The sequence below is a fragment of the Salvelinus namaycush genome, chromosome 15, assembly GCF_016432855.1.
Source record: "Salvelinus namaycush isolate Seneca chromosome 15, SaNama_1.0, whole genome shotgun sequence".
Lineage (NCBI taxonomy): Eukaryota > Metazoa > Chordata > Actinopteri > Salmoniformes > Salmonidae > Salvelinus > Salvelinus namaycush.
In genome coordinates, this window is record NC_052321.1 from 4,517,298 (window position 1) to 4,537,631 (window position 20,334).

Below are 20,334 nucleotides of genomic sequence, written 5' to 3' on the forward strand. Positions count from 1 at the left end.
ACCAGCCTCCTCTGCTCCCCATCCCTGTCTCTGTCTCTCCTCCTCTCTCTCTCCCTGCTCCTCTCTCTACCTCCCCCCGTCCCCCTCCGTCCTCCATCCTGTACCTCCCCCTACATTTGAATATGTAGCACAATGAAGTTACTTAAAGATTATTTGGACAAAAATACTACTATTGGTGCAATTGACTTGAAATTGTAAGGAAATGAAAACGTAATTTTGTAATTTGGGTGAACTATACATTTAAGCTACATATGACAATGCTCTTTCTACCCCGTCTCCTCCCTCCCTCCCTCCCTCCCTCCCTCCCTCCCTCCCTCCCTCCCTCCCTCCCTCCCTCTCCCTCCTTCCCTACCTCCCTCTCCCTCCTTCCCTACCTCCCTCTCCCTCCTTCCCTACCTCCCTCTCTCCCTCTCTCCCTCTCTCCCTCCCTCCCTCCCTCTCTCCCTCCCTCCTTCCCTCTCTCCTTTGGAGGTCAGATAACGTTGCTAATAGTGAGACATTTTCCTTATTTATTATGCAACGGGTTTTGTTTTTGTGATAACTATCACTCTCTCTCCCCCTCCCCCCACTCCTCTCGCTCCCCCTCTCCCCCCACTCCTCTCTCTCCCCCTCTCCCCCCACTCATCTCTCTCCCCCTCTCCCTCTCTCCCCCCACTCCTCTCTCTCCCCCTCTAGCCCTCTCCCCCTACTCCTCTCTCTTCCCCTCCTCCCCACTCCTCTCTCTTCCCCTCCTCCCCACTCCTCTCTCTTCCCCTCCCCCCCTCTCTAGCTCGGACCTCTTGTGTTGACTCCGTACTGTACTGGAGTGCATACACTACATGACCACAAGTATGTGGACACCTGCTCGTCAAACATCTCATTCCAAAATTATGGGCATTAATATGGAGTTGGTCCCCCCTTTGCTGCTATAACAGCCTCCACTCTTCTGGGAAGGCTTTCCGCTAGATGTTGGAACATTGCTGCAGGGACTTGCTTCTATTAAGCTACAAGAGCATTAGTGAGGTCGGGCTCTGATATTGGGTGATGAGGCCTGGCTTGTAGTCAACGTTACAATTCCTCTCAAAGGTATTCGATGGGGTTGAGGTCAGGGCTCTGTGCAGGCCAGTCAAGTTCTTGCACATCAATCTCGAAAAACCATTTCTGTATGGACCTTGCTTTGTGCACAGGGGCATCTTCATACTTAAACAGGAAAGGGCCTTACCCAAACTGTTGCCACAAAGTTGGAAGCACAGAATCATCTAGAGTGTCATTGTATTCTGTAGCGTTAATATTTCCCTTCACTGGAACTGAGGGGACTAGCCTGAACTATGAAAAACAGCCCCAGAACATTATTCTGTCTCCACCAAACTTTACAGTTGGCACTATGTATTCGGGCAGGTAGTGTTCTCCTGAACACCCCCAAGGTGGTAGATATTGTTGTCCATGGCGGTGATCTGAAGCAGTACACTCATGTCACTGGTGCTGTGAAGACACCTACATCAGAGGAGAAGCAGGAAGAGATCAGCATTGGTCGAGTTCCTGCCGGACTAGATGTGCAGGCGTTGCGATGCATCAACCAATGGCTAGGAGTCACGTCAACGTGATCAGATTGTTATTTCATATGATGTGTTTTTTTTTTTATGTATAAGGGGTAGATTAGCTTTAATTCTTTCGATAGATTGTAGAGTGTGCAAAGCTGTCATCAAGGCAAAGGGTGGCTACTTTGAAGAATCTCAAATGTAAAATATATTTTGATTTGTTTAACAGTTTTTTGGTTACTTCATGATTCCATATGTGTTATTTCGTTGTCTTCACTATTACTCTACAATGTAGAATATAGTAAAAATAAAGAAAAACCCTTGAACGAGTAGTAGGTGTGTCCAAACTTTTGACCGGTACTGTATGTATGTATATATATTTTAAATATATATTTACTTTATTATTGTAACGGCAGCCTTCCCTCTCTTCACGAGAAGAGAGAGTGTAGCAGGGATCGGACCAACACGCAGCGTAGCCAGTGCTCAACATGTTTAATCAAACGAAACAGTGAACACTTACAACGATACAAAATAACAAAAAGTGGCAAACCGATACAGTCCTAGCTGGTGCAGAGAAAACACAGAGACAGGAAACAACCACCCACAAAATCCCAACACAAAACAAGCCACCTATATATGATTCTCAATCAGGGACAACGATTGACAGCTGCCTCTGATTGAGAACCATATTAGGCTGAACACAGAAACAGACAAACTAGACACACAACATAGAATGCCCACCCAGCTCACGTCCTGACCAACACTAAAACAAGCAAAACACATAAGAACTCTGGTCAGGACGTGACAATACCCCCCTCCTGAGGTGCGGACTCCGAACGCACCCCTAAAACTCAAGGGGAGGGTCTGGGTGGGCATCTGTCCGCGGTGGCGGCTCCGGCGCAGGACGAGGCCACCACTCCACCATTGTCTTTGTCCCCCTCCTTAGCGTCCTTTGAGTGGCAACCCTCGCCCCCGACCTTGGCCTAGGAATCCTCACCAAGGTCCCCACTAAATTTAGGAGACAGCTCAGGACAGAGAGGTAGCTCAGGACAGAGAGGTAGCTCAGGACAGAGAGGTAGCTCAAGACAGAGGGGCAGCTCCGGACTGAAGGGCAGCTCCGGACAGAGAGGCTCTGGCGGCTCTGGCAGCTCCTGACTGGCTGGCGGCTCTGGCAGCTCCTGACTGGCAGGCGGCTCTGGCAGCTCCTGACTGGCTGGCGGCTCTGGCAGCTCCTGACTGGCTGGCGGCTCTGGCAGCTCCTGACTGGCTGGCGGCTCTGGCAGCTCCTGACTGACGGCTCTGGCAGCTCCTGACTGACGGACGGCTCTGGCGGCTCCTGACTGACGGACGGCTCTAGCGGCTCCTGACTGACGGACGGCTCTAACGGCTCGGGACAGACGGGCGGCTCTAACGGCTCGGGACAGACGGGCGGTTCAGATGGCGCTGGGCAGATGGATGGCTCAGACGGCGCTGGGCAGACAGATGGGTCAGACGGCGCTGGGCAGACGGATGGCTCAGACGGCGCTGGGCAGACGGATGGCTCAGATGGCGCTAGGCAGACGGATGGCTCAGATGGCGCTGGGCAGACGGATGGCTCAGATGGCGCTGGGCAGGCGGGCAGCTCAGACGGCTCTGGGCAGGCAGGCAGCTCAGACGGCGCTGGGCAGGCAGGCAGCTCAGACAGCGCTGGGCAGGCAGGCAGCTCAGACGGCGCTGGGCAGGCAGGCAGCTCAAACGGCGCTGGGCAGGCAGGCAGCTCAGACGGCGCTGGGCAGGCAGGCAGCTCAGACGGCGCTGAGCAGGTAGGCAGCTCAGATGGCGCTGAGCAGGCGGGCAGCTCTGACCTGCTGAGGCGCACAGTAGGCTTGGTGCGTGGTGCCGGAACTGGTGGTACCGGACTGGAGACACGCACCTCAAGGCTAGTGCGGGGAGCAGGAACAGGGCACACTGGACTCTCGAGGCGCACTATAGGCCTGGTGCGTGGTACCGGCACTGGTGGTACCAGGCTGAGGGCACGCACCTCAGGGCGAGTGCGGGGAGAAGGAGCAGTGCGTACAGGGCTCTGGAGACGCACAGGAGGCTTGGTGCGTGGTGCCGGAACTGGAGGTACTGGGCTGGAGACACGCACCACAGGAAGAGTGCGTGGAGGAGGAACAGGGCTCTGGAGACGCACTGGAAGCCTGGTGCGTGGTGTAGGCACTGGTGGTACTGGGCTGGGGCGGGAAGGTGGCGCCGGATATACCGGACCGTGCAGGCGTACTGGCTCCCTTGAGCACCGAGCCTGCCCAACCTTACCTGGTTGAATGCTCCCCGTAGCCCGACCAATGCGGGGAGGTGGAATAACCCGCACTGGGCTGTGTTGGCGAACCGGGGACACCATACGTAAGGCTGGTGCCATGTACACCGGCCCGAGGAGACGCACTGGAGACCAGACGCGTTGAGCCGGCTTCATGGCACCTGGCTCAATGCTCAACCTAGCCCGGCCGATACGTGGAGCTGGAATGTACCGCACCGGGCTAAGCACACGTACAGGAGACACCGTGCGCTCTTCCGCATAACACGGTGTCTGCCCGTACTCCCGCTCTCCACGGTAAGCCTGGGAAGTGGGCGCAGGTTTCCTACCTGACTTCGCCACACTACCCTTTAGCCCCCCCCCCCCCCCCCCCCCCCAAGAAATTTCTGGGGTTTCTTCTCGGGCTTCCTACCGCGCTGTCGTGCTAACCTCATTCGCCGGTATCCCTCTGCACATTGCTCCATCGAATCCCAGGCGGGCTCCGGCACTCTCCCTGGGTCAACCGACCACCTGTTTATTTCCTCCCAAGTGGTGTAACCCAGATCCGGCTCCCGCTGCCGAGCTAGCTCCTCAAAACGCCGCCTCTCCGCTTTTGCTGCCTCCAGCTCTGCTTTGGGGCGGCGATACTCCTCTGGCTCTGCCCAGGGTCCTTTACCGTCCAGCTCGTCCTCCCATGTCCATTTCTCCTGGTCCCGCTGCTGCTGCTGCTGCCGCTGCTGCCCGTTGCAACGCTGCTTGGTCCGAGATTGGTGGGTGGTTCTGTAACGGCAGCCTTCCCTCTCTTCACGAGAAGAGAGAGTGTAGCAGGGATCGGACCAACACGCAGCGTAGCCAGTGCTCAACATGTTTAATCAAACGAAACAGTGAACACTTACAACGATAGAAAATAACAAAAAGTGGCAAACCGATACAGTCCTAGCTGGTGCAGAGAAAACACAGAGACAGGAAACAACCACCCACAAAATCCCAACACAAAACAAGCCACCTATATATGATTCTCAATCAGGGACAACGATTGACAGCTGCCTCTGATTGAGAACCATATTAGGCTGAACACAGAAACAGACAAACTAGACACACAACATAGAATGCCCACCCAGCTCACGTCCTGACCAACACTAAAACAAGCAAAACACATAAGAACTCTGGTCAGGACGTGACAATTATGTTCCACTAACTCCTCCCCTAATTGGAGTAAACTAATGGACAACACCACCAAGGCTTCTACTTCCTGCTTATACATACTATATACATTTTACAGGGGGTTATATTACATTTTAATTATACATATTATATACATTGCTCAAAAAAATAAAGGGAACACTTAAACAACACAATGTAACTCCAAGTCAATCACACTTCTGTGAAATCAAACTGTCCACTTAGGAAGCAACACTGATTGACAATAAATTTCACATGCTGTTGTGCAAATGGAATAGACAAAAGGTGGAAATAATAGGCAATTAGCAAGACACCCCCAATAAAGGAGTGATTCTGCAGGTGGTGACCACAGACCACTTCTCAGTTCCTATGCTTCCTGGCTGATGTTTTGGTCACTTTTGAATGCTGGCGTTGCTCTCACTCTAGTGGTAGCATGAGACGGAGTCTACAACCCACACAAGTGGATCAGGTAGTGCAGCTCATCCAGGATGGCACATCAATGCGAGCTGTGGCAAGAAGGTTTGCTGTGTCTGTCAGCGTAGTGTCCAGAGCATGGAGGTGCTACCAGGAGACAGGCCAGTACATCAGGAGACGTGGAGGAGGCCGTAGGAGGGCAACAACCCAGCAGCAGGACCGCTACCTCCGCCTTTGTGCAAGGAGGAGCACTGCCAGAGCCCTGCAAAATGACCTCCAGCAGGCCACAAATGTGCTCAATCTGTGCTATGATTTGTTTAAACAACTCATCATCTGAATGAACATTCTACATTACCACGGAAAAGATTGCATCACAATACCAGGCAGAAATGTGCGAGTGAACCCTTCAGTTTACCAGTCAAATTGCCAAGGGTTAGAAGTTCCTATCTCCATTCTATGGCATTATATTTCTATGGTAATTTTATGACAGAAATGTTCCTGGAAATTCAGCAGCAGGACGTTGAAGCAAAATCACAGGATGTATAAAATAAGAATTGAATGTACAAGGTGAGAAAACAATTTTACATACATATTATGAATTCGTATTTTATTTTATTTATGCCTTAGGACAACAAGAACAGCACAATATGGGCGATGTTTTCTGTCCGCAGAAAAACAGCCCTCGCAACACACCACTTTTCGTCTAGATAAACAAAACATCTGAATCAGACAGGTTGGTGATTCATCCTAAAGGAGTTTGGAATACTGCAGCTGTGTGACAGCAAAACATTTCCCCACTGTTTACTTTAAATACAAATAAATGTTCACTGCCATTCCTAAGGACATCGTAAAAAGGTAAAAGTTACAATATTGTGAGGTATTTTTTGCTGAGTTTAGTGCCGTTTTTGCGGACTGAAAATGTGGCGAGTAGTGTTCCCATCCTGCTTTTTCGGGCTATGCACCTTTTAAAGGCAATGTTCCTGCGTTCACGGAGACCACATTCACGGTAAACACTGCACACATCGGCTACATCTTTACATGGCAATCGGACTTAATCCAGGCCTTAGTATGAATCAGAGTGCTGGAGAATATCAGGCAGGAGGCAGGCAGGCAGGAGGGAGGCAGGCAGGAGGGTAGGAACACTCTACATAGATAAACATGTTCCTTTCATCAATGCTTCTTTTACATTTGGTCCTAAAGTTAAAAGCACAGCCTCACTCTCAAAGCACTCAGGGAGAGAGAGAGAGAGAGAGAGAGAGAGAGAGAGAACTCAGATAGACAGATTAGCAATTTGAAGTGTTTCATAAGGAGTGTATGTGTGTGTGGTGTGTGTGTGTGTGTGTGTGTGAGAGAGAGTTGTTCTATGAATCAGAGGGCTTACAGAGAGTGGTCAAATGGCTTTGTAAGTGTATGCATTTGTGAGTATGTGTGGAGGGAGGTAGGGAGGGAGGGAGGTAGAGAGGGAGGGAGGTAGAGAGGGAGGGAGGTAGAGAGGGAGGGAGGGAGGGAGGGAGGGAGGGAGGGAGGGAGGGAGGGAGGGAGGGAGGGAGGGAGGGAGGGAGGGAGGGAGGTAGGTAGGTAGGAAGGTAGGGAGGGAGGTAGGGGAGCATGGAAAAGTGGAAACACTGTCTGCTTTAGGGGGAGGAGAAGGGGGAGGTAGGGTTGTTGAATCACATTACATTGGTACTCTCTCCTCTCTTCGTCTCCCCCCTCTCCTCTCTTCGCTCTCTGTCTCCCCCCTCTCCTCTCTTCTCTCTCTCTGTCTCCCCTCTCCTCTCTCTCTCTCCTCTCTTCTTTCTCTGTCTCCCCTCTCCTCTCTTCTCTCTCTCTCCTCTTTCTTTCTAAAGAGATAGGTCAACATTATCTCTAGCTCGTCCTGTAGTTTAAAGGCACAGAGTGACACAGTCTTTCAACTAGATCATCCAGACACCAGTCCATCCCGGTATGTCCGTAGAAGAGGAGTTTAAGGTTGTTGGTCCACGAAGCAGAGAGGAGCAGAGACACGTGTTTGTGTTTCCCGTCACAGTTTGGTACACTGGCCCAGGCCTTGCTTCAGCTTCTCAGCAATCTGGTCATTGAGAAGAAAACCACATTAACCAGCATGCAACATGAGATGACGACTACATTAACCAGCATGCAACTATTACTCTGTTTAGAGCTGTAAGACACTGTATACAGCATTTTGCTGTCTTTCAAACCATATTGTCTTTCAAAACAAATTGTCTCTGAGCTCTATGGACAATTCCTTCGACCTCATGGCTTGGTTTTTGCTCTGACATGCACTGTCAACTGTGGGACCTTATATAGACAGGTGTGTGCCTTTCCAAATCATGTCCAATCAATTGAATTATCCACAGGTGGACGCCAATCAAGAGGTAGAAACATCTCAAGGATGATCAATGGAAACAGGATGCACCTGAGCTCAATTTTGAGTCTCATAGCAAAGGGTCTGAATGTTTTTTTTTATACATTTGCAGAAAGTTCTATAAACCTGTTTGCGTTCTGTCATTATGGGATATTGTGTGTAGATTGAGGAAAATGTTTTATTTAATCAATTTTAGAATAAAGCTGTAATGTAACAAAATGTGGAAAAAGTCCAGGGGTCTGAATACTTTCTGAATGCACTGTATGTGCTTTGCCCATGATAGTTTTCTATCTAGGGTGACACCCAGCAGTTTATTCTCTTCCACTTGCTCAATTGCCACATTATTCAATAATAGATACAGATGATGTTTAGGGTTGAGTGAGTGATTTGTCCCAAAAATGTAGCATTTAGTTTGTGAGATATTTAGCACCAGCCTACTGCTAGTTATCCTAAATCTGACTGGAGCTCTATGTTGAGTTTAGTTTATTTTACTGTTGCAGCTGGTGCTATACTTTTGAGTCGTCAGCATACATGGACACACCAGGCATTATTCAAGGTCAGTGGAAGGTCATTAGTAAAACACAGAAAACAATAATGGTCCTAGCCGGCTGCCCTGCGGTACACCCAACTCAACCGGATTTGCATTAGAGAGGCTTCCATTAAAGAAAACCCTCTGTGTTCTATTGGATAGGTAACTGTCCATCCAGGATATGGCGTTAATCCACAACACCTATGTTTTTTTACGCAATATGTTATGATGAATGACATCAAAGGCTGCAAAACCTCTTGTATGATCGCTTATATACTATTTTAGGTCAAGTCTTCGGAACTTTGGTTTTCCTAGATATGGCTATTACATTCTGATCACTACATCCTATGGATGTGGATACCGCTTTAGAGCAGATTTCTGCAACATTGATAAAGATGTGATCGATACATGTGGATTATTTAGTTCCTGTTCTGTTTGTAGCTACCCTGGTAGGTTGACTGATAACCTGAACCAGGTTGCAGACACTGGTTACAGTTTGAAGCTTTTTCTTGAGTGAACAGTTGGATGAGAACCAGTCAATATTCAGGTCACCCAGAAAATATACCTCTCTGTTGATGTTACATACATGATCAAACATTTCACACATCCTATCCAGATACTGACTGTTAACACTTGGTGGTCTATAGCAGCTTCCCACCAGAATGGGTTTTAGGTGAGGCAGATGAACCTGTAGCCATATTACTTCAACAGCCTTTGACATGCATTTACACACAACACGGGTGAACAGGTGCACGGGTGAACGGGTGAACGGGTGAACAGGTGTGTGTTACCTTGTAGTTAGTAGGACATGATGCTGGTGCGTTTGGTCATGGTCACTTTGTCCTGTGTGGTGATCTTCCCTGCTGCCACCATCTTATCCCCTTGCCTCACCTTCTCTATAGCTGCCCACACACACACACACACACACACACACACACACACACACACACACACACACACACACACACACACACACACACACACACACACACACACACACACACACACACACACACACACACACACACACGCACAGTTGATTTAGCTTGACCAGTGTACCGGAAGAGCGGCGTTTGTACTTTTAGGATTATTTCATTGGTTCTACTGTGACGGACGAGCTAAATCAAGTACAGCTCAAAAAACTAATTTTTTGACCCATGTGTGATCTGATGTGTACCCCAAATTAAATGAAAGTTGTTCAACTGAAAGCATTGAACTGAAATGTGTCTTCCGCATTTAACCAAATTGTATCAGGTTTCAGGGTATACAATACCTAATAATACTTGACAGTAGTAGAGTAGTATCTGTTGTGTACCTTGTGTACTCCGATAGTATCAGGGAAGCAGCCTAGCAGCCCTTTGTATTCGTTGTTGGTTTCCATCAGGAAATGAAGGTCTTTTCTCGGCTGGAAGAAATATACATCACAGCTGTTTATTATCGATCAGGGTCTGTAGTTTGAACTTCAGAGAGGATGAGAGAGTGGGAGAGAAAGTCTGTGTGTGTATGCCTGTGTGTGTATGTGTGTGTATGTGTGTGTGTGTGTGTGTTTGTGTGTGTTTGTGTGTGTGTGCCTGTGTGTGTATGTGTGTGTGTGTGTCTGTGTGTGTGTGTTTGTGTGCCTGTGTTTATGTGTGTGTGTGTTACCTGCATTATGTTGGGTCTGTGTGTATCCCTGGGTGTCGTTGGTGTAAGCTCCTCCCCCAGACCAAGGGTCGCCACCGTTAGCAACCTGTAAACAACAGAAGCAGCAGCACTGAACTCTAGACATAACACTCACATACCTGTTTCAGGCTGTCTCTGTGTGTTTCAGCCTGTCTGTGTGTTTCAGCCTGTCTGTGTGTTTCAGCCTGTCTGTGTGTTTCAGCCTGTCTCTGTTTCAGCCTGTCTGTGTGTTTCAGCCTGTCTGTGTGTTTCAGCCTGTCTCTGTTTCAGCCTGTCTGTGTGTTTCAGCCTGTCTCTGTTTCAGCCTGTCTGTGTGTTTCAGCCTGTCTGTGTGTTTCAGCCTGTCTGTGTGTTTCAGCCTGTCTGTGTGTTTCAGCCTGTCTGTGTGTTTCAGCCTGTCTCTGTTTCAGCCTGTCTGTGTGTTTCAGCCTGTCTGTGTGTTTCAGCCTGTCTGTGTGTTTCAGCCTGTCTCTGTTTCAGCCTGTCTGTGTGTTTCAGCCTGTCTGTGTGTTTCAGCCTGTCTGTGTGTTTCAGCCTGTCTCTGTTTCAGCCTGTCTGTGTGTTTCAGCCTGTCTGTGTGTTTCAGCCTGTCTGTGTGTTTCAGCCTGTCTGTGTGTTTCAGCCTGTCTGTGTGTTTCAGCCTGTCTCTGGTTCAGGCTGTCTCTGTGTGTTTCAGCATGTCTGTGTGTTTCAGCCTCTCTGTGTGTTTCAGCTTGTCTCTGTTTTGAAGGATAATACGTGTTTCAGAATGTCTCTGTTGTGAAGGATAATACCTGTTTCAGACTGTCTCTGTTGTGAAGGATAATACCGGTTTCAGACTGTCTCTGTTGTGAAGGATAATACCGGTTTCAGACTGTCTCTGTTGTGAAGGATAATACCGGTTTCAGACTGTCTCTGTTGTGAAGGATAATACTGGTTTCAGACTGTCTCTGTTGTGAAGGATAATACCGGTTTCAGACTGTCTCTGTTGTGAAGGATAATACCGGTTTCAGACTGTCTCTGTTGTGAAGGATAATACCGGTTTCAGACTGTCTCTGTTGTGAAGGATAATACCGGTTTCAGACTGTCTCTGTTGTGAAGGATAATACCGGTTTCAGACTGTCTCTGTTTTGAAGGATAATACATGTTTCAGCCTGTCTCTGTGTGTTTCAGCTTGTCTCTGTTTTGAAGGATAAGTGGTTTCATGATTTTGCTCTGACCCTCGCAATCTTAATGGTCAAAGTGTGTGTGTGGTGGATTCTGTCCTGCTCTACACAGCTTTAATGGCTCAAGCGAGCAGTTTTAATGGCTGAACAGAGCAGATACCTGAATGTGTGTGTGTGTCTTAATGATTAAAGCGTGGACAGACCTGGCCTTGGGCCTACAAAGAGATGCTACACTACTTTATCACTGACCTCAACCCAGAGTCTCGCAGAGTGTTCAGTCAGCCCACTGACACCCTTATCAGATCACAGCAAAATCAGAGTCTACTTGAACAGAGCAATACTCAATCATGAGGCATCAAAACCAATGAACTGAATAATATTAAGAAATGCTGTAGATGGAAGGAAAATAGTGTTGAAACCAAAAAAAAAAAAATCCAATCCCTTTTAGACAATTTCCTGGACAAAACGTTCCACTGTAATAGTGAAGGTGTAAACTTGGCAGTAGAAAACCTAAACAGTATATTTGACCTCTCAGCTTCCCTATCAAATCCCCAAAAATTCTAACAGAAAACCGAAGAAAATGAACAACAATGACAAATGATTTGATGAAGAATAAAAACCCTATGAAAGAAAGAGAGAAACCTGTCCAACCAAAAACATAGAGACCCAGAAAACCTGAGTCTACGCCTTCACAATGGTGAATCACTAAAACAATACAGAAATACACTTCAGGTGACTATGGCCAGACAGTCAGATCCTGTGTTTACCTGGTTGAGGACGGTGACGGTCTCCCCTTCTCTGACTGTCAACTCGTTGTTTCCTGGTTCAGCACTGAAGTCATATATCACCTGGGTCTGAAACAGAACAGACACAGAGAGGATGGACCACAATGACCTCAAGACCCCCCCCCCCCCCACACACACACACACACACACTGTACATCCTGTCTGAGTGTGGTTAGCCCTGAGGGTACTGACTCTCACAGTAGAGAATTAACAGTCAGCAACATTGAGAGACACACACACTGTCTTTCTCTCTTGAACCCTTCTCTCTAAAACAGTTTTCCACCAGCAGCAGTTCACCTGACACATGCAGATGGACTCGCATGTAAATACTTCTAAGTGTTGTTTATTAATCTGTCTATCCACATGGCATTCAATCCATATCTTGTATGACATTGGTTCATTCATAACTTGTTATGTTTTTACAGTTTTTAAAAGTTATTACTGCAATCTACACTACATGGGCCGATAGACGTAGCAAATTGTTTCCCCTAAAATAACTAATAATAATAATAATAATATTCTATTCATCATGACAATAAAGTTAAATGATTTTCTATCATTCGAAAAAGCGCATCATGACACGCTGAAGAAACTGTCCTACCTGCATTGCCATCGTTGCAGCGTTGATAATAGTTATCAGCGCAAAGACGTCTGGGTGAAAACAGCCCTCGCCCGAATACGTAACAAAGCAGGCTAGAGGAGGCTTCTCCCAGCTCCAAACGCGCCACTCCGTCTCTTCTCTTACACACATGTTACAACGTGATATTAAGCAGCAATATTCTGAGACGACAGACGCGTAGTTTTTCCATAACCAAATAGTTTGTTAGTTACTTTGTATCCTCGAACGTAAAGAGAGACAGAAAGAGAGCAAAGGTGGGAAAGGGGAGAGGAGGGTACGCGGAAAGGGCCGCTCTTCCTCCAGGCAGGATATTAGAACAAGTTTCTCGGATTGTGGATACAGTCGGGGCAGTTCAGTTCCTTTTCCGATAGCTACTGCTCTGTCACGGGTTTTACTGCGTTAATACACTGAGTGTTCAAAGATCAGTAACTCTCAACTTCTAGGCTAAGTAAGAAATATGGAAACAACTTGGTATAAGCTACAGAGGAAATGTTAGCCTAAATTAATTGATGCAACTGTAAACTCTCTGCAAATGGTGTATAACACTGTTTAGAGCGATATTAGGCCAAAATAGGCAATCATGGGTTCTGATGCTATAAAATAATACTATAAACTAACGACCATGCATATGTGGATATTCTCCATCATCCCAGTGCCTGTGGCAGTAACACAACCACCTTTAGCCAACAGTAAAAAGTAAAAATACATAATATTAAAAGTAATAATAAATACACAATGAGTAATGCTAACTTGGCTATATTGACATGGGGTACCAGAACCGAGTCAATGTGCAGGGAGGGGTACGAGGTAATTGAGGTAGATATGTACATGTACAGAGCCTTCAGAAGGTATTCACACCCCTTGACTTATTCCATATTTCTTTGTGTTACAGCCTGAATTTAAATGTATTAAATTGTAAATTGAGATGTTGTGTCACTGGCCTTCACACGATACTCCATTATGTCAAAGTGGAATTATGTTGTTAGACATATTAAAACATTTATAAAATATTTAACGCTGAAATGTCTTGAGTCAATCAGTATTCAACCTCTTTGTTGTGGCAAGCCTGAATAAGTTCAGGAGTAAAAATGTGCTTAAAACAAGTCACATAATAAGTTGCATGGACTCACTCTGTATTCAATAATAGCGTTTAACATGATTTTTGAATGACTACCTCATCTCTGTACCCCACACAAACAATTACCTGTAAGGTCCCTCAGTCGAGCAGTGAATTTGGAACACAGATTCAACCACAAATACCATGGATGTTTTCCAAAGCCTTGGAAAAATGGGCCCCTATTGTTAGATGCTTAAAAAAAAAAAATGATATTGAATATCCCTTTGAGACATTGTATCAATACACCCAGTACACTACAAAGATACAGGGGTCCTTCCTAACTCAGTTGCCGGAGAGGAAGGAAACCGCTCAGGATTTCACCATCAATCAATCAAATTTATTTATAAAGCCCTTTTTACATCAGCAAATGTCACAAAGTGCTATACAGAAACCGAGCCTAAAACCACACTGTGGCCCTGTCAGACGATACCCCCAGACAGGACCAACCAGGCAGGCTGAGAATAGCCCACAAAGATCTCCTCCACCACACGAGCTCAAGGGGGTGCAAAACCAGGACAGGAAGATCACGTCACTGACCCAACCCACTCAAGTGACGCACCCCTTCTAGGGACGGCATGGAAGAGCACTAGTAAGCCAGGGACTCAGCCCCCACAATAGGGTCAGAGGCAAAGAATCCCAGTGGAAAGAGGGTAGCTGGCCATGCAGAGACAGCAAGGGCGGTTCGCCACTCCAGTGCCTTGCAGCTCACCTTCACACCCCTGGGCCAGACTACACTCAATCATAGGACCTACTGAAGAGATGAGTCTTCAGTAAAGACTTAATGCAGTTCTGTAATGGTGTAGTCTCAGTAGTTCTAAGATTGTAATGGTGTAGTATAAGTAGTTCTGTAATGGTGTAGTATCAGTAGTTCTGTAATGGTGTAGTATCAGTAGTACTGTAATGGTGTAGTATCAGTAGTTCTGTAATGGTGTAGTATCAGTAGTTCTATAATGGTGTAGTATCAGTAGTTCTATAATGGTGTAGTATCAGTAGTACTGTAATGGTGTAGTATCAGTAGTTCTGTAATGGTGTAGTATCAGTAGTTCTGTAATGGTGTAGTATCAGTAGTTCTGTAATGGTGTAGTATCAGTAGTTCTGTAATGGTGTAGTATCAGTAGTTCTAATACTGTAATGGTGTAGTATCAGTAGTTCTGTAATGGTGTAGTATAAGTAGTTCTATAATGGTGTAGTATCAGTAGTTCTGTAATGGTGTAGTATCAGTAGTTCTATAATGGTGTAGTATCAGTAGTTCTGTAATGGTGTAGTATCAGTAGTACTGTAATGGTGTAGTATCAGTAGTTCTATAATGGTGTAGTATCAGTAGTTCTATAATGGTGTAGTATCAGTAGTACTGTAATGGTGTAGTATCAGTAGTTCTATAATGGTGTAGTATCAGTAGTTCTGTAATGGTGTAGTATCAGTAGTTCTGTAAATGTGTAGTGTCAGTAGTTCTAATACTGTAATGGTGTAGTATCAGTAGTTCTGTAATGGTGTAGTATCAGTAGTTCTGTAATGGTGTAGTATCAGTAGTTCTGTAATGGTGTAGTATCAGTAGTACTGTAATGGTGTAGTATCAGTAGTTCTGTAAATGTGTAGTATCAGTAGTTCTAATATTGTAATGGTGTAGTATCAGTAGTTCTGTAATGGTGTAGTATCAGTAGTACTAATATTGTAATGGTGTAGTATCAGTAGTTCTGTAATGGTGTAGTATCAGTAGTTCTGTAATGGTGTAGTATCAGTAGTTCTGTAATGGTGTAGTATCAGTAGTTCTAATATTGTAATGGTGTAGTATCAGTAGTACTGTAATGGTGTAGTATCAGTAGTACTGTAATGGTGTAGTATCAGTAGTACTATAATGGTGTAGTATCAGTAGTTCTAATATTGTAATGGTGTAGTATCAGTAGTACTGTAATGGTGTAGTATCAGTAATATTGTAATGGTGTAGTATCAGTAGTTCTGTAATGGTGTAGTATCAGTAGTTCTGTAATGGTGTAGTATCAGTAGTTCAGTAATGGTGTAGTATCAGTAGTACTGTAATGGTGTAGTATCAGTAGTTCTGTAATGGTGTAGTATCAGTAGTTCTGTAATGGTGTAGTATCAGTAGTACTGTAATGGTGTAGTATCAGTAGTTCTGTAATGGTGTAGTATCAGTAGTACTGTAATGGTGTAGTATCAGTAGTTCTGTAATGGTGTAGTATCAGTAGTTCTGTAATGGTGTAGTATCAGTAGTACTGTAATAGTGTAGTATCAGTAGTTCTGTAATGGTGTAGTATCAGTAGTTCTAATATTGTAATGGTGTAGTATCAGTAGTTCTGTAATGGTGTAGTATCAGTAGTTCTGTAATGGTGTAGTATCAGTAGTTCTGTAATGGTGTAGTATCAGTAGTTCTAATATTGTAATGGTGTAGTATCAGTAGTTCTGTAATGGTGTAGTATCAGTAGTTCTGTAATGGTGTAGTATCAGTAGTACTGTAATGGTGTAGTATCAGTAGTTCTAATATTGTAATGGTGTAGTATCAGTAGTACTGTAATGGTGTAGTATCAGTAGTTCTGTAATGGTGTAGTATCAGTAGTACTGTAATGGTGTAGTATCAGTAGTTCTGTAATGGTGTAGTATCAGTAGTTCTGTAATGGTGTAGTATCAGTAGTACTGTAATGGTGTAGTATCAGTAGTTCTGTAATGGTGTAGTATCAGTAGTTCTAATATTGTAATGGTGTAGTATCAGTAGTACTGTAATGGTGTAGTATCAGTAGTTCTGTAATGGTGTAGTATCAGTAGTACTGTAATGGTGTAGTATCAGTAGTTCTGTAATGGTGTAGTATCAGTAGTTCTGTAATGGTGTAGTATCAGTAGTACTGTAATAGTGTAGTATCAGTAGTTCTGTAATGGTGTAGTATCAGTAGTTCTAATATTGTAATGGTGTAGTATCAGTAGTTCTGTAATGGTGTAGTATCAGTAGTTCTCTAATGGTGTAGTATCAGTATTACTGTAATGGTGTAGTATCAGTAGTTCTGTAAATGTGTAGTATCAGTAGTTCTAATATTGTAATGGTGTAGTATCAGTAGTTCTGTAATGGTGTAGTATCAGTAGTACTAATATTGTAATGGTGTAGTATCAGTAGTTCTGTAATGGTGTAGTATCAGTAGTTCTGTAATGGTGTAGTATCAGTAGTTCTGTAATGGTGTAGTATCAGTAGTTCTAATATTGTAATGGTGTAGTATCAGTAGTACTGTAATGGTGTAGTATCAGTAGTACTGTAATGGTGTAGTATCAGTAGTACTATAATGGTGTAGTATCAGTAGTTCTAATATTTTAATGGTGTAGTATCAGTAGTACTGTAATGGTGTAGTATCAGTAATATTGTAATGGTGTAGTATCAGTAGTTCTGTAATGGTGTAGTATCAGTAGTTCTGTAATGGTGTAGTATCAGTAGTTCTGTAATGGTGTAGTATCAGTAGTACTGTAATGGTGTAGTATCAGTAGTTCTGTAATGGTGTAGTATCAGTAGTTCTAATATTGTAATGGTGTAGTATCAGTAGTACTGTAATGGTGTAGTATCAGTAGTTCTGTAATGGTGTAGTATCAGTAGTTCTGTAATGGTGTAGTATCAGTAGTACTGTAATAGTGTAGTATCAGTAGTTCTGTAATGGTGTAGTATCAGTAGTTCTGTAATGGTGTAGTATCAGTAGTTCTAATATTGTAATAGTGTAGTATCAGTAGTTCTAATATTGTAATGGTGTAGTATCAGTAGTTCTAATATTGTAATGGTGTAGTATCAGTAGTACTGTAATATTGTAATGGTGTAGTATCAGTAGTACTATAATGGTGTAGTATCAGTAGTTCTGTAAAGGTGTAGTATCAGTAGTTCTGTAATGGTGTCGTATCAGTAGTTCTGTAATGGTGTAGTATCAGTAGTTCTGTAATAGTGTAGTATCAGTAGTTCTGTAATGGTGTAGTATCAGTAGTTCTGTAATGGTGTAGTATCAGTAGTACTGTAATGGTGTAGTATCAGTAGTACTGTAATGGTGTAGTATCAGTAGTTCTAATACTGTAATGGTGTAGTATCAGTAGTTCTATAATGGTGTAGTATCAGTAGTACTGTAATGGTGTAGTATCAGTAGTTCTGTAATGGTGTAGTATCAGTAGTTCTGTAATGGTGTAGTATCAGTAGTTCTGTAATGGTGTAGTATCAGTAGTTCTAATATTGTAATGGTGTAGTATCAGTAGTACTATAATGGTGTAGTATCAGTAGTTCTGTAATGGTGTAGTATCAGTAGTTCTGTAATGGTGTAGTATCAGTAGTTCTGTAATGGTGTAGTATCAGTAGTACTATAATGGTGTAGTATCAGTAGTTCTGTAATGGTGTAGTATCAGTAGTTCTATAATGGTGTAGTATCAGTAGTTCTATAATGGTGTAGTATCAGTAGTTCTGTAATGGTGTAGTATCAGTAGTTCTGTAATGGTATCAGTAGTTCTAATATTGTAATGGTGTAGTATCAGTAGTACTGTAATGGTGTAGTATCAGTAGTTCTGTAATGGTGTAGTATCAGTAGTTCTAATATTGTAATGGTGTAGTATCAGTAGTACTGTAACGGTGTAGTATCAGTAGTTCTATAATGGTGTAGTATCAGTAGTTCTGTAATGGTGTAGTATCAGTAGTTCTAATATTGTAATGGTGTAGTATCAGTAGTTCTGTAATGGTGTAGTATCAGTAGTTCTAATATTGTAATGGTGTAGTATCAGTAGTTCTGTAATGGTGTAGTATCAGTAGTTCTAATATTGTAATGGTGTAGTATCAGTAGTACTGTAATGGTGTAGTATCAGTAGTACTGTAATGGTGTAGTATCAGTAGTACTGTAATGGTGTAGTATCAGTAGTTCTAATACTGTAATGGTGTAGTATCAGTAGTTCTATAATGGTGTAATATCAGTAGTACTGTAATGGTGTAGTATCAGTAGTTCTGTAATGGTGGAGTATCAGTAGTTCTGTAATGGTGTAGTATCAGTAGTTCTGTAATGGTGTAGTATCAGTAGTACTGTAATGGTGTAGTATCAGTAGTTCTGTAATGGTGTAGTATCAGTAGTTCTAATATTGTAATGGTGTAGTATCAGTAGTACTGTAATGTTGTAGTATCAGTAGTTCTGTAATGGTGTAGTATCAGTAGTTCTGTAATGGTGTAGTATCAGTAGTACTGTAATAGTGTAGTATCAGTAGTTCTGTAATGGTGTAGTATCAGTAGTTCTGTAATGGTGTAGTATCAGTAGTTCTAATATTGTAATAGTGTAGTATCAGTAGTTCTAATATTGTAATGGTGTAGTATCAGTAGTTCTAATATTGTAATGGTGTAGTATCAGTAGTACTGTAATATTGTAATGGTGTAGTATCAGTAGTACTATAATGGTGTAGTATCAGTAGTTCTGTAAAGGTGTAGTATCAGTAGTTCTTTAATGGTGTCGTATCAGTAGTTCTGTAATGGTGTAGTATCAGTAGTTCTGTAATAGTGTAGTATCAGTAGTTCTGTAATGGTGTAGTATCAGTAGTTCTGTAATGGTGTAGTATCAGTAGTACTGTAATGGTGTAGTATCAGTAGTACTGTAATGGTGTAGTATCAGTAGTTCTAATACTGTAATGGTGTAGTATCAGTAGTTCTATAATGGTGTAGTATCAGTAGTACTGTAATGGTGTAGTATCAGTAGTTCTGTAATGGTGTAGTATCAGTAGTTCTGTAATGGTGTAGTATCAGTAGTTCTGTAATGTGTAGTATCAGTAGTTCTGTAATGGTGTAGTATCAGTAGTTCTAATATTGTAATGGTGTAGTATCAGTAGTACTATAATGGTGTAGTATCAGTAGTTCTGTAATGGTGTAGTATCAGTAGTTCTGTAATGGTGTAGTATCAGTAGTTCTGTAATGGTGTAGTATCAGTAGTTCTGTAATGGTGTAGTATCAGTAGTTCTGTAAATGTGTAGTGTCAGTAGTTCTAATACTGTAATGGTGTAGTATCAGTAGTTCTGTAATGGTGTAGTATCAGTAGTTCTGTAATGGTGTAGTATCAGTAGTTCTGTAATGGTGTAGTATCAGTAGTTCTGTAATGGTATCAGTAGTTCTAATATTGTAATGGTGTAGTATCAGTAGTACTGTAATGGTGTAGTATCAGTAGTTCTATAATGGTGTAGTATCAGTAGTTCTGTAATGGTGTAGTATCAGTAGTTCTGTAAATGTGTAGTGTCAGTAGTTCTAATACTGTAATGGTGTAGTATCAGTAGTTCTGTAATGGTGTAGTATCAGTAGTTCTGTAATGGTGTAGTATCAGTAGTACTGTAATGGTGTAGTATCAGTAGTTCTGTAAATGTGTAGTATAAGTAGTTCTAATATTGTAATGGTGTAGTATCAGTAGTTCTGTAATGGTGTAGTATCAGTAGTACTAATATTGTAATGGTGTAGTATCAGTAGTTCTGTAATGGTGTAGTATCAGTAGTTCTGTAATGGTGTAGTATCAGTAGTTCTGTAATGGTGTAGTATCAGTAGTTCTAATATTGTAATGGTGTAGTATCAGTAATATTGTAATGGTGTAGTATCAGTAGTACTGTAATGGTGTAGTATCAGTAGTACTATAATGGTGTAGTATCAGTAGTTCTAATATTGTAATGGTGTAGTATCAGTAGTACTGTAATGGTGTAGTATCAGTAATATTGTAATGGTGTAGTATCAGTAGTTCTGTAATGGTGT

The 20,334-nt window shown here is 43.4% G+C and overlaps 1 protein-coding gene and 1 long non-coding RNA gene across 2 annotated transcripts in view; both read right to left on the reverse strand.

Annotated features, from left to right (window-relative positions):
- The window catches only part of LOC120059732 (E3 ubiquitin-protein ligase TRIM9-like), a 1,105,060-nt gene that overhangs the window by 517,821 nt on the left and 566,905 nt on the right, over positions 1 to 20,334 (reverse strand). The window lies entirely within an intron of this gene.
- LOC120060137 lies at positions 7,197 to 10,011 on the reverse strand. Its single transcript, XR_005478191.1, has 4 exons — positions 9,924 to 10,011; positions 9,595 to 9,684; positions 9,071 to 9,181; positions 7,197 to 7,453 (listed from the first exon to the last, which is right to left on the reverse strand). It is a non-coding gene; the product is annotated as an uncharacterized LOC120060137 (long non-coding RNA).